Here is a 15,249-nt window from a genome sequence, read left to right on the forward strand (position 1 = left end):
TCTAATGTCTTGGCATTTTATTTCAGGTATGTCCTTACAGCTAAACTCCAAGTGGATACTGGTGAGAGACTGAACGTAATTTGCCATGGCCAGTACCAAAAGAATGTGTGAGTCTCCCGTGTTTGTCTGTCTGTCTGTCTGTCTTACATTCATTGTACTCACTGCATTCTATCTCCCCCAAGTCTGTCACGGAAGAGACAAGAGAAGGGAAACTCAGCGACTCTGATTCTCAAACCCCTTTAAAATGAGCAGAAGGGGACTGAATCCGCTGCAAAACATCTCCCGACCTCTTGTCGAAGCCACTGGGCTCTTTCTCAGATGAATGGGAAATGTGTCCTTGAACGTGGGTCCCCTCTCTTCCTTTTCAGCTCTTGCGTGGCTCTGGCTGCTTTAAATACGGGCATTATCCACACACGAAACTGGAATTACTCAGCACGTGGGAAATCGGTCCTGACCACCCCGGGCCATTAAAGACCCCGTGATATGTTTACAAAGCAGGCATATTCCATCCCAGAGTTCCATCCCATCAGCTGCCTCTGCAGTCGGTGTGTTTGGACCAGGGAAGCTTACATATGCCCGTCCCCCCTGTGCAAAACAGAAACCGGCTTCCCTACCTAGGGCACACTCCTGGAGTCTGTCCCAGCCACCCTCATCTGGGCACAATCTCAACCCTCAAAAGGTCTCAGCTCCCCTTTTTTTTCTGAACACTGACATCTACATATGGGTGATGGCTAAGATACAAAGGCTGTGAGACTTCAAGGGGAATCTCAGGTGAGGGGACCTGAAGGCAGGGGGGAGGGGTTAGATACAGAGAACTAACTAGAGGAGAAGGCTGGCACCGGGGCTTCTCAGCCACTCTCATGAGAAAAATCACCCATTAAAATCTATTCTGAGGGGCTGCAGAGAGCAGGTGAAGCTCCTGCTGAGCCAGCATGAGGACCCAAGCTAGGATTCCTAGCACCAAGTAAAAAAAAAAAAACGCCAGGCCCTGCGGCGAGCACAGGGGGGCACGAGTAGAAACAAGAAGGCGCCTGGGGCTCGTGGGCTGATGAATCGGTTCCAAGAAAGAGAAAGACCCTGTCTCAAAAAGCAAAGCGAAGAACAAATGAGAAAAGACATAGAGCATCCGACTCTGACCTCTGCATTGCGTGCGTGAGTGTACATGCACACACACACATACACATACACACGCACGCACGCACGCACGCACAAACACAAACCTACACTCACACAAACATATTCACAAACCCAGAAACACCTACCCCCACACAAACTTACTCCCCTGCTTATTCCCATTGAATTTCACTTCCGAATCTCAACATTTAACAGGTCTAACTTTCTTCTCCCACACACGAGTCCCCTCTACCATCACCACCACCAATCAATTGTTTATGACAGGGTCTCCTTCTGTAGTGCAGGCTGGCCTTGCCCTCACAGCGATCCTCCCATCTCAGCCTCCCAAGCCCTGGGGTTGTAAGTGTGAGGCACCGTGACCACCATATATTTTAATAGCCTGCACCTTCCCTTTTCCTAAGTTTCATCTACACCTGTCTTCAGCTGAAGAATCCTCCATCCACTCTCCACTGGGTCAACCAAGGTCTTTCCAGGAAAAGCCCTAGCCCTGGGTAAGCACCCTCTTCGTCTGCTGGCTTGGCCTGAAATCTAGAGTAACTTGGTTCTTCTCCAGACACGGGGACAAAGAAAGTGACATCACGTCGCAGAACAGAGTTTCACAGTGACACGGGAAACGGTCACCCATCTGCACACCCAATTAAAAAAAAAAAAAACCATCCCCACCACAGTGGTAGCCTTCCCAGGGTCCTGGAAGGGGCTGGGGGTTAGGCACTGAGAGTAGGGCTCACAGCAGGTGCCCCACGCACAGCCCACCACCCGTCCAGAGCTGCCCCCAGTGCCTGGGAATGGCGTTCCATGCCAGGCACACTCCCGGCATTGTGCTCTTTCCAAGCACTCTCTTCCCCACCAAAAACCCCGAGGCCTCCGGAGTGTACACTAACCACAAGCCTTTGAGTGGCTCATGTATTCACAAACTGAGGCATGTCGAAATCAAAGGGGTTACCACATGACATAATTCGCATTAAAATGTCAACAGGCTGACAATTTATTGAGTCGATCCACGGAAGGTGGGGAGGACTAAGACTTAGTAATTGTTTAATTCCTGCTGAAACCCATGGCGGCCTCTGTGCCTTCGGGAAGCCAGGATGCGCTGGGGGACCTCCAGCCTGTGCATCGCCCCTTGGGGCTGGCGCCATGCCAAGACCAGGCAATGGGGGTTAACCATTTAGGGGCTACATGCAGCAAAGAGAGGGGAGGCTGAAGGAAAAGATTGAAGGAGTGGGAGGCACACGAGCACCAGGGACACGGTGGCTGAGGTGGCCCCTGGAGCTGCCCCTGACCCCTTTATCTTCTGTGTACTCAGAAGCTAGAGATTTGGATGACGGAAAAGACCAAGCTAGTCTTGGTTTCCTGACTGCTCTGGGCAGCAGCCTGCTCACCCAGATCTGAGAAGGGACAGCAAGTCTTTGTACCCGGGATGATGAAAGAGCCCCAGATGAGCAACAGGGTCATGGCCCAAACTAGACTCCAGCTCCGAAGAGGCTACCCTCAGAGTCCATCCCATCAGGAATACTGTCCTTGCCCACAAAACAGAAAACTATCAATCCTTACCGCCCACCTCAGACTGTTTGAGGTTTGGGGGTTTTGTGACTGTTTTCTGAGACAGAGTCTGACTGCTATGTAACCCACGCTGGCCTGACACTCACAATCCCCCTGCCTCCACCTTCTCCTGAGTTGTATGATTACAGGCATGCACCACCGTGCCTGGCACCAGACTCTGTTCCACACACAAGGTGTGCTTCTTCTGAGATTCCTGAACCTGGGTTTGAGCTACTTCAGATGAACAGACTCTTCCTGCAGGATGTGTCCCATAAGGCGTGTGGGGCTGGTAAAAGGCAAAGAATTTGGAATGGCTCGGGGAGGGTTTCGTTGCACCCTAAAGCAAAAAGCCTAGCTTATCTTTAATCATCCCAAAAGAAAGCCTCACCTAGGGGGAAAAAAAAAACCCAACATACCAAAGTAGATGATTCAGCAAAGCTCACACATAGTCTTACTCACCTGCATTAGCCCTGACAAACTGTTTGCAAAAGGTGGCCTTGCTCTTTGGGACTTGTTCCCTGTGGATGCCCGGGGCCAAATGGGCTGCAACAGGGCCCTCAGCACAAGCTGTCTGTGTGTAAACAGTGGCACTTCGTTCTCTCTACTACCTCATTAACGAAAACACATTAAAACAAGCGTGCACTGGGAACAGAAAATGAGACTGCTAAGTCAAACTGATAGATTCCTCATCAGCTGTGGGAAATGCGACGCGGGGGCGGGGACTCCGCTGGGCTACAGTGCTTACAGAGAACCAGGCTCCCAACACCCTATGGGGTAGGCGGGCCAAAAGGAGGAAGTCAGAGGAGGAAAGGCAGGAATGGAGGCCCCCGGAGGGAGGAATGCAGAGGAAGGGATGGGACAGGAAGAGGAAGAGAGGGCGTGCTGGCTGCTTTTATTTCAAGTTGACACAAGCTAGAGTCGTTTGGGAAGTGGGAACTCTCAATTAAGAAAATGTCCCCACCAGACTGTCCTGCGAGCTGGTCTGGGGCATTTTTTTTTTTTTCTTGAGTGATGTGATGTGGGCAGTGTCACCTAAGCAGCTGGTCGTGGGTGCTAGCAAGAAAGCAGGCTGAGGAAGCCATGAAAAGATGGGCAGTAAACAGATGCCTCCATGGCCTCTGCTCGAGTCCTGGCCCCCTATTTCCTTGGATGATGGACTGTGCCGTGGAAGTGTAAGATGAAATAAACCTTTCCCTCCCCAAGTTGCTCTTTGGTCCTGGTGTTTGATCACAGCAACAGAAACCAAACTAGGGCAGGGAAGGGGGGAGTGAAGGGGAGGGGCACTAGGAAAAGGGAAGAGAAAGTGAAGGTGGGGAGAAGGAGGGAGCTGCAGGAAGGGAAAGGAAAGGAAAGGAAAGAGGAAGTGGGAAGAGAGATAAAGAATGAATGAAGGGAGGGCAGGGAGGAAGGGAGGGAGGGAGGGAGGGAGGGAGGGAAGGAAAAAAGGAATGGAGAGAGAGGGAAAAAAGGGAAAGGGGCTGGGGCAACCAAGTAAGAGGAGGAAGGCTGGCTCTACCCTAGAGGGCTCAGAGAAGACAATGCTACACCAATGCTCCACAGCGACAGAGGGAAAGACTAGTGCGTCACTGGCTTGAGCTGCTGCCCACAGTGAATAACAGTAGAACTGACACATTTAAGAAAAGAAAATGACCTACCGGGCAAGAAAACAAAACTAAGGCTTACGCACTGCCCAAAACAAGAAGAAGAGTGACCACCTGATCCTTGAGGCACTGAGAACAGGTGACAGAACCATTACCAGTGTGTGAACAACGAATGCAAAAAAGACTTGCGCACAGTCCTTGAATACGTGTAGAGCTGGTGTGACGCTTGGGCCAACCCCACATCCTGGACACTACAATGCTGCACTTGGTAGATGGTTACCACATGGGACACGAATGTTGTTATGCAAAGATATCTTTTGCATTTCTTCATTTGCTCTCCAATTTGCAACCCTGTGGAGTTGCAGCCTCTCGTTTGCATTCTTTTTTGTAGGTGTTCCCAACCCTGTAGACTTGGGCACCATTGCACGGTTCTCAACACACAAGAACATCCCAAAAAACAGCCCGCTCGGCCTATCAGCTCAATTAGTAAGAGCTGCTCAATATATATATATTTTTTAAGATTTTTTTGAGACAAGGTTTCTCCATGTAACAGCCCTAGCTGTCCTAGATTGGTTTTGTAGATCAGGCTGGCCTGGAACTCACAGAGATCCACCTGCCCCTGCTTCCTGAGTCCTGGTATTAAAGGTGTGCGCAACCACATCCTGGCCTTTGTTGTGTTTCGTTCTGAAGTACATTTTTGAAACTCTTTCCCTCTGCTCTAACTACTAGGCAAACGATGGACTTGGTGAGACCTTCCTGTTGTGTGTACTGTGCACACGGTAGTGGATGGTAAAAGTCACTGTTAGGTTAGCATTTGGGGACTTGAGAAAGGAGGCTTCTCTTACCACGTGTAAAGCAGAAACCCCAGGGCTAGATGTGCATTCATGAGATAAAATGAGGGGATTTCAGCTTTGCAGAGGAGGGGGCAAAGGGGGAAGCATCTACAACTAGGGTATCCAAGGAGATTAATTTAACCTTAAATGTTAAAGAGATGCGTCATTTAAAAAAAAAAAAAGTTCCAGCTTTGGGGGGAAAAAAAACTTCGGGAATATCTAAAATTAATAGCTCACCCAAGGTTGCCATGGAAACAGTTTTGCATACTTGACTTGCAGGTGCTGGTTGTAAGGAAGGGAGAGTGAGGGCTTGAAGGCCACAAGCAGGGACAAAATGTAAACATTAAAGGGAGACTCCTGAGGCAATGTTAAGTCAGCCATGTCACAGACACTGTGGCTTTCCGATGTAAATGAACTCACTTTATGCAAGGCCGGGAAGGGCGGCTTTGAGGCGCCAGCCAACCCTGGGCTTGTGTCTAGGGGGCTGCCCCCACTCCAGGATGGTCTGTGGTATTTCCAAGGTTACAAGATGCACTCAGATGCAGGCACCAAACATGAAAGGACACCGATGTCAGACATATTCCAGTTTAATTAGAGCTCAGCTTCCTTTTTGTTGTCTTTGCCCTCTGTGCTGTGCACGTCTGGGCTGTAGCTTTGGTAAAGCTATGCTGGTGCTGCTTGCCTTGTCTGTTTTGTTTTGTTTTGTTTTTAAGTACATTTTAAGTACATTTGTTTTAAAACCGTCAAATAAGAAAGGAAAGGAATGTATTTCTTTGAGAATGCATTGTATGCTCATGCTCAGCATCAGTTCTGAACCTGCATCCTCACTGCAGCAATTTTGATCACTTATAAGAAATATGGCTACACGGATGGGTGGGTGGGTACATGGACAGATGGATGGATGAACGGATGGATGGACAGAATCACAGACAGACAACACAGCAGCACATCAGTCCTGTAGGCTGTACTCTGAGAGTGGCAGTAAAAGTAGTCTCATAGCTCAGTTCTAACAAGTGGCAATGCAACAGTGCTCCACCAAGAAGGGTTAGAGCAAACACTAGCCAAGGTGGAGCTGGCCAAGGATGCTTTCTACTGTCCCTGAGTACTTCCCTGGTCCCTCCCCCTTAGAAGAGTCAGGGAGACGTCCACACAGGGCCACCACAGAGAGACCAAAATCGAGTAACGCACTCAGTCATCTCACTGGTGATACTTCTCAAAGGGAAAATCTCTCTCTCTCTCTCTCTCTCTCTCTCTCTCTCTCTCTCTCTCTCTCTCTCTCTCTCACACACACACACACACACACACACACACACACCAAAACACACAAAGCAAAACAAAACATTGACCACTCTATCCTCCAAACCAACAGTTTGTCAAGTTCAAAGGCAATGAAAACCTAATTATGAAGCATCACTTATCAGTAAGGCCCAAGCTGAAGACAACACCTGCACAGCTCGCTGAACACCTGAGAAGTCCGGCTGGTGCCTACCTAGAGCCTTGACCCCATGGACTAGTGTTCATTGTACTAGAAGATACTCTGCAAGCTACCGAAGGAGAAATGTAAACACCAACAAACTCTTAAGAGCAGCCATGATGACCTGCCTAAAAAACCATACTAGTACAATAGTGGAAAGACTGTGGAAGTAATCTGACTGGATTTAGGGTCACCCCATGACATGGAACGCAACCCCGACACTGCTGGGTGGCCAAGAACCTGAGACTCTCTGCATCTATACTTGTGTCTCATGCTTTTTCTTTGGTCTTTTGTCTTCTGTTTGTTCCTTTCATCCTATTCCGATGTGTTTGTTTTTGCTTTTACCTTATCTTATTATTTTAGATGCCCATTTGTTTTCTAAGGAGAGACGGGAAAAGTATGGATTTGGAAAGAACGGGAGGTGGGGAGGAATTTATTTAGTTATATATCTACATAAGACACTGGAAAAATCAAAGGCATAAAAGTGATATCATCATAAAACAATGATGGGTTGTGAGGCTGGGAAAATGCATCAATGAGTGAGTGCTTTAGCCAGGTATGGTGGTGCACACCTTTAATCCTAGAACTCGGGAGGCAGAGGCAGATGGATCTTTCTAAGTTCGAGGCCAGCCTGGTCTACAAAGTGAGTCCAGGTCAGCCAAGGCTACACAGAGAAAGCCTGTCCTCGAAAAACAAAATAAAACAAAAAAAGGTGCTTTCTGTACAAGCAAGAGAACCTAAGTTCACATCTCACAAAAAAAGTGGGCGTGGCTGCATGTGCCTGTCACCCCAGCACTTCAGGCCAGAGACAAGAGGACCTTGGAAGCTTGCTAGCCAGTCGGCTTAACAGAGATGCTGAGCTTCCAGGTAAGTGAGAGGCCCTCCCAAGACAAGAAGGTGGAAACAACAGACACTTGACATCCTTCTTTGGCCTCTGCATACAGTCACAAAGGCACATTCACCCACACACTTATGTGCATGCAACACACACACACACACACCCCATACCACACTGTAGGGCAGGTGGTTCTATTAGCCCATTTTACAGATGGGTAGGTAACACAGGGATTTTCGGAAGTCCAGATCTCTTGAGAGCTATCTGAGTTCGTCTCCAGGTACTAGGGCACCCACAGTTTAGCTTTCCATTCTGCAGCCAGCCCCTCAGCTGACACCTACGACGCATTCTCTGAATGACCAAGAAAGCCCTCATGGCATTTATTTAGCAAGAAGGAGCCAAGCGGGGGCCAAATTCTTGGAAAGAGCACCGACAGGCCCATCTTCCCCATGTGGACAACACTGGATGCAAAGTGGAATTCCGGCTGGGAAACTGTCATCTGCTGAGCATCTGCTGAGCTCCCCGAGTGGCCGGGGCCCTGACAGCCTTCCACTGCTTCTCCCGAGGCAGCCTGAGAGCCCTTAGCCGGTCTCTGCCTCCTCTGGGGAGACGGGGGCCCTTGTTTGTAAGGACAGCAACAACTCATCTGCACTCTGTCTTCAGAGGCACAGTGTGGTCCACACTGTCCCGCCCACGGAATGGGTGGAGGGGAAAGGACAGGACTAGGGCACACTCTGCATCACACACACAAGGTGCCCAGGCAGTGGTGTTTTGGGGTGGGAAGAAAACCTTCTTTGGGGGTTTTACCTCCATTTTGTATTATAAAAACTTTTTGATTGCAGAGGTAAGTTGAGAATAATCACAGTTTAAACAACTTCTGTGTCCGCCACCCAGATGCTAAGATTAGCATTCCACTGGACACCCAAGTCAGGCCTGTGGATCAGGATCACCATGCACACCCCCCTAGCCACGCCCAGGAAACCTGTAAGAGACAGATCCTCCAACCTCCTGCTCCATCCTCACTGCTGCAGAGTGAGGATGCTTCCTGACTCACGGCTCCTCCCTCCATGAATCTCCGTCCTAAGTATGAGGCATACAGAGTCGCTCAGAACAGCTGGGGCCAGGACGTACGCTCTGGGAAGACACCTTCAGCGACATCCTTCCCAAACACGCTTCCGGGAAAGACAAGGAAGGGAGGCCAGGCCCACAAAGGCCCGACTACAATCTCGGGCTGACGCAAGAGGGCTATCACAAGTCCGGGGATAGCCTGGGCTACGTAGCGAATTTCAGGGCAGCCTGGGTTACAGAGCAGCACTCGGTCCCAGAAGAAAAGACCCAAAACTGTCTACTACAAAGCTGGCTGTCCCAGGTAGGAAGTGATGGCTCACACTTGTAACCCCAGCATCCAGAAGGCTCCGGCAAGAAAGCCGCCGTAAGCCGGAGGTTAGCCTGAGATATATACAGTGAGCTCCGCGCTAGGCGGAGCTACAGAATAAAACCACATCTCAATAGAGAGGGAGCATTGAACCTAGAGAAAGGGACAGGTAGGGGAGGATGCTACGGAACACCGCTTTTGTACACATACACACCCCGACACACACACACTTTCTGCTCCCTTCAGATGTACCCCAGAAGGTGAGGCAACCCAAGATGGCCAAAGGTTCAAAACACAAACCAAGTCCTGGCACAAGCTGGCATGTGAAGGAAGCTGGTGTGTTCAATGGTGTGGCAGGCGTTAAACACACACCAATTGACTGTGGGGGCCTGCACCAGGAGCATTCTGGAGAACCCAGAATGAGTCACCAGACCTTCAAGAAGGGAAAGGACGCAGTCTCTTCCTTGAGGGTTCGTCAAAAAGATACACTTTCTGACAGGGCTGCAAGCCTGTCTCGAGCAACCGAAGCACACTGTGAAAGGAGCTCTTAAGAAGACATCTGTTTGATCAATTAGCTGTGCAATCAGCCCCCCTCCCCGAGCACCTCCCTGTGGACTCAGGCTTTATGACTGCTGTCTGAGACTTCCCCCAGGTGAGATCCGAGCTCTCTGAATGTCTCTCACTCAGAGACCACCTAAGAGAAAGCCAGGAACAGCTTCTGAGCACAGGAAGGGTATGGTGAGAGGGCGTTCCTGGAGGATTTTGGAAAGGGGGTGGGGCGGGGTCTTCTGGGAACTGAAATATTGGAGAGGAAATGTCATCTACTCAGGGATGACTGCTCTGGAACCTGCTGCCTCCGAGCAAACCTGCAGGCTGAGAGGTGAAGGACGGAAGCAAGGAGAGAGGGAGAGGGAGGATGAGGAAGAAAGGGGGGAGGGGAGAGCGCCAGCCCCCAGGGTCTAGAATCAAGGTAGGACACAGTGAGACTGCCCGAGTGGAGGTTAGTCCTAACCTCTTACCTCCTGAGGACACCAATTGCTTTTTTCCTACTTGGGACAGTTGCAGCCATCAGTAATGGAACCAAATCTGTGAGAATTTTATCTGAAGATAAAATGAAACCTAACCTGAGAATCAGAAAGTGAGCACAACAGCAGGTAACAGCGGGGGTCTCCAGTCGAGTCACCCCCATAGTACTTCCTAAACCAGAGCTGGCTTAGGGGCCAGGGCTGGACGCTGTCCCAGATCCGTTGACTCGTGTGTAGGACAGTGTAAGGAAATCACAAGCCTGGGCTCAGCGCCACTGGGCTTGGCTAGCTACAGGGGATGGGGAAACGCTTCTTGTTAAGCTCCCCCTATTTTGAATCCTTCTAGACATCTTGGGAGTCCGGTAGGTAGAAATACAGCCTATCACAGCAAAGCAGATAACAGGGGGATTGCAAGGGGCAGCATCTCAGATGAGGAAACTCTCACTTTGAATTTTGTCTTTTCCCAAAAACCTCCCTCTACAAGAAAGGAACCAGACGCTGATACAGAGGACCTTCCTGGGCTCAGGTGAGTCTGTACTTTACAGGGTCTAGAACTTGAAGCCTTCTGGTCAAACACAGCCTGTGAAAAGCAGTGCCTTCATCCCAGCACTCAGGAGACAGGCAGACACCCTACTCTGTGAGTTCGAGCCCAACCTGGGCTCGAGGGGGCGTCTTTCTGCTACCACAGTCCCCACACAAGCTAAACTGGAGCACTCTGGAATCTGCTTAACACCTGTACCCATCGCATCTCCCAGCGCCCAGGGGGAATGGGTGTTAACACTCACTCCTGATCCTATCATCCGTACTGTCCCCAGAGAGGCGACTCCCCTGAGGAAAAGTCAAGAGCAAAGTGAGTGAGAGCCATACTTGAGTGCCAAGGTCCAACACCAAACCAAACATCCGTCAGATGAAATCTATACCTTCCTGTCTGCCCTGCTCGGTCATAGAGAGCGTTGCAGAAGAAATGAGAGTTGTGAACACACGTATGGGAAGCAGGTCCTCTCAGGGCCTGGGGGAGCTCACCTTCCTGAGTATGGATACTGAGGCCGCCAACGAAGAGCTCCTTAAATGCAGCAGAGATTTAAGTTCCAAGTCAGAAGGCCACAAGCCCCAGGTTTACACACTGTCCCTCGGGGCTGACTGACAGTCCCCTGGGGCTGACTGACACTCAATAAGGGAAGCTGGCCCAGGTAGGAATTCCCCTTTTTAAGTCTCCCTGTGGGTAACAGGACAGTTAGGGAAAGCCTGGGGTTTGATCCCCTTGGGCTGCCACAGCTGGGTTCAGAAGCAGCTAGAAAAACAGAGTAAGTCCCATGACACCAGGAGATGGGGACGCTTCCCTCAGAAGCTACTATCCTCCTCCAAGGAACAAGAAGGTGACTGCTCCGTGGTAATGACACGTGTCGCTGGTTGCAGGCCACAGAGGTCAGCTCCTAAGTGTCTGCAGAGACCAAACAGTCCTCGAGGAGGAGGTCATCACCTGAGAGCGGCCAGGGATGGGCATGCCCTTCGGTAATTCCAACGTGCAGGCCACGTCGGCGAAGGAAACGTTGCCAAAGTTGTTGACCTAAGAGACCGAGTGGGCTTCCGAGGCTCTGTCCTGAGCCTGGGAGCCTGCCCTGCTCGTTAACAATTACAGATCAAACACCAGCAATGGGTAAACAGTTCTAACCTTCTATAGACCGGGAAAGGACTCTAGAGAAGGCTACCCCCTTCACTCCTGATGACTCCAAACTCAAACCCGCTCTGCCTTCCTGCTCAGCAAACCCCTAGGCCGCAGCAGCCCAGGCTCCCATGTGAACCCTGGTACCCTCCCCCTCCAGCATCTTACTAACAACTACCAGAGGCAGCCCAGGTGCCTAGGGTGAGTGAGGGCAGGACACAGACTGGCACGGGTATGGCAGGCCTAAGCAGGCATCCTAACCCCTCTCCAGCAGGTGACACGGAATCATTTCAATAAAAGGAAATGGGAGGTGGGGGGTGTGCCGGAGAGACAGCTCAGCGGTTAAGAGCACCTGACTGCTCTTCCAGAGGTCCTGAGTCCAATTCTCAGCAACCACGTGGTGACTCATGACCATCTCTGTATTGGGGTTGGACGTCCTCTTCCGGTGTAAATGAAGACAGAGCACTCTGTCTTGTTTTTATATATATAAAGATTACACAAATAAATATTTTTTAAAAAAGGAAATAATGGGGAGAAAGTATCAAAAAGTAAAATGTTTCAAAAAGGTCTCGAGAAATTTTTGTACTTTGACGATAGAAAAGGCATTTTATTTAATGTCAAAACAACGTGACCAGATGATATGAGAGTTTTCTATGAGGAACAAAAACTGGACGCTACCATCAGAAGCATTTGTCATCCTCTTCTCTTGTTGGGAAATGCTAGGAAAAGGGGGAAAAAAGGCAGGGGGCTGACAAAACAAGGAAGCTACGTGTCTTTTTTTTTTCCCCAGGCTCCTGTAGGGTCCACTGGAAAATCACCACCCAAAGGCAGATATGTCAAACTGAATACAACAAGATGGTCACTTGAAAGGTAGGTTTAAGGTTCTAGGTGTGTGTGTGTGTGTGCATGCGTGTGTGCTTGTGTCCTGCGTCTACGCCTGCACCACTTGCGTGCCTGGTGCCCACAAAGGCTAGACGCAGTTGCCGGATCCCGTGGAAGTGAAGGCACAGACGGTTATGGGGCCAGTAACTTACTATTACTGTGCAGCTGAACCTGTGTTTCCCCTCCTGTCCCCGGCTGTGCCTGGCAACCATTCCTAGCAAGCTCTGCAGCAGAAGTGTCACTTGAAGGTCATCACCTCGTGTCAGTGGTCTCATACTCTCCGCTGTTTGTAGTCTCGGTTATCCCCGGCTGGCCGCACACACCCTATGCAGCTGAGGATGACCTTGAAGCACTGATCTCCCTGCATGCACCTCCTTGAGTGCCAGGATCACGGGCACAGGCCATAGTATTTGTTTTCTGGGGTGCTGGAGAAGGAACCCGGGATGTCTAGCACTTGGGGCAAGCCCTCTCCCAGCTGAGTTACACCCCCAGGCCTCCTCCATTATTTAGGTTAAAAGTCTTTAAGCCTCCATCCAATATTGCAGTTGCTTCTCAAGAGGGCTGGGGGCTGGGGGTGGGGGTGGGGGTGTGAAGGGCTGCAAATCTAATTTTATTAAAGTATAAAATGACTTGGTACTACCAACACGGCTTTCAGGGGAACAGCCTTTCCCAGCCCACACTTTCATAGTATTTATAGTTCAGTTCTGTTTAAAACAGAGCCAAGAATATGGGTCGGGTATATTATGCAATTATTTTAAAACTCTTGCCTTTTCCTGACAGTGTTACTGACAATGCTTTAATTGTTCCCTCACAATTTCCCTTTCAAAACAAAACAAAACAAAACAAAACCAGAAACACCTGTTGGATCTGTGTGTATTCAAATGTGCCCTTTGAGTCCAAGTCCCCAGCAACTTGAAAGGACTCAAAATGGGGTTCACACTTTAACCCCATTCTGGGCCCCTGCAACGTGGGCTGTCCTGTCTGCCTCATATATCTACTTAACTGTGGTATGCATGACTGTTCTAGAAGCCAGAGAAATGTAACAGCTACACAAACATTCTCCTAACCACGAGAGAACACCCCCTAAGACAGCAGACGCCATTGGCAGGAAGAATTTTTCAGGACAGGAACAGGTGGGGCAGCCTAAGTGGTAGGGCTTTCCAGCAGTCTGACAGAATCACAGTGTCTTTCCTCCTTGGCTCGGGCCGGGGATTGTGGTTCACTGACAGAACCCAACCAGAGGAGGCTTGTCACCTGCATCGGAAAAGAGTTTACCTAGAAATGGTAATAAAGTCGTGTCACGTGGACACTGACTTCGACAGAGAAACTTTGATCCCCCTAGCAGGGAGTGGCGTTGCACACCTGCAGTTTGGGCAGAATCAGGAGGGTCTCTGCCAAGGGCTAGCCTGGGCTACTTAGAGAGATACAGTTTCTAAAAATAAATAAATGAAAAGAACAAAGGGAACTTCTATATCACCCAGAAATTATCTGAGAACCATTTAGTCTGAAAGATAAATGTTAAGAGAGATACACAGGCCCCGTCAGCATGCTATGAGACAGCTCCCCACAGAGCTCAGAGCACTTGGGGAGCCAGAGGCAGGCCCATCTCTGTGAATTCGAGGCTAGCCTGGTCTACAAAGCCAGTTCAGGAAAGCCAAGGCAACAGAGACATGTTTGAATCAATGTTTGAAAAATAAAATATAAAGTCTACATGATAGGAAACGTCAGAAGAAACTGGCTCCTGAGTCACATGACGCAGAAGCCGCGTGATACCTGTGCTTCCGACGCCAGCCAGGATGGTAGAACGGGAGCTGCCCCAGAGGACTTACGCTCCTTGCTGTCAGAACAAGGCACAGGCCACCAGGCAGCCCCCAAGGGCATTAAGGGTGCAGCTGTGTTCTGAAGAGCCTTTCCTGCCCCGCCCCCAAGGATGTGGATTCCGTGTGAAAACCTTTATGAGTGTTTTACATCTACATCTTCTGATTTGTCCATCCACCGTGCCACGGCTTCATGACTCCGCTCCGGAAATGAGACCCAACTAACTCATAAAGGATGGAGGAAGAAGGCGGAGTGCTACTGTTCGTCTGTCCTTCCGCACTGTTTGACGGTCAGAAGGGGCAGGAGGACCATCCGTCCACCAAATGCACAACTGGACTGTGTGTGCTCTCCTGGTATCAGAAATCAGCATCTCTCCTTCCCCCTTACGTTAGCCCAGTACAGGGGGCTCAGATGCTGGCTTCTCAGCGAACCAGCCCCAGGCGGCTCATACTCAGCCCTGACACTGAGCTGGGGAGGCAACCAACTGTCCCTGCCGTAATTTAAGATTGCCATGAAACCTGGGGTCTCAGCCCAATCAAACGTACCTCAGCTGGGAACAGCCTGAGTAACAGGTTCTGGTGGGGGGGTCTTAATCCGTCTGTTAGAATCAATGTGTTTTCACTACACTGCTGGTTCTAAGACTTGGCAGGTGTGTTTGGACTCCAACTGCTCTCCTGCTTCCCCAGCCAGAAAAGACAACATACAGCCCCGAGCTCATCACTGACACACTACAACCATGAAGGCAAGGTAGGCCCAGGAGAACACAGGCTAACCTGCGGATTCAGAATCTACTCTCTCCCAAGAGGACAGAGTGGGGGGACAGGTTCTGTCAGTATGAGCTGGGAGGGCACCCCACACCTGAGTGAGTGGGAGGGATGGGAGGATGGGAGGAGACGGGGGTGTATTTACACAGGAAAGCAGGAAAAGGTGTGAATGGGTTTTGGAGCTGAGCCCAGGTGAGGGAGGACTCTGTTCCAGAATACACTTCCCTGACAGCCTAGGAAGCCAACCCAAAACAGAAGGCAGAGACCAGGCGGTAAGGCCAGCCCAACCCCAGTCAGTTGACTGTC

At 50.2% G+C, this 15,249-nt stretch overlaps 1 protein-coding gene across 5 annotated transcripts in view; it reads right to left on the reverse strand.

Annotated features, from left to right (window-relative positions):
* ZFHX3 (zinc finger homeobox 3) overlaps nucleotides 1-15,249 on the reverse strand; it is a 277,513-nt gene that overhangs the window by 131,680 nt on the left and 130,584 nt on the right. The gene's annotated exons all lie outside the window — the stretch shown is intronic.

The sequence above is a fragment of the Acomys minous genome, assembly GCF_964271855.1.
Source record: "Acomys minous genome assembly, chromosome: 14".
Lineage (NCBI taxonomy): Eukaryota > Metazoa > Chordata > Mammalia > Rodentia > Muridae > Acomys > Acomys minous.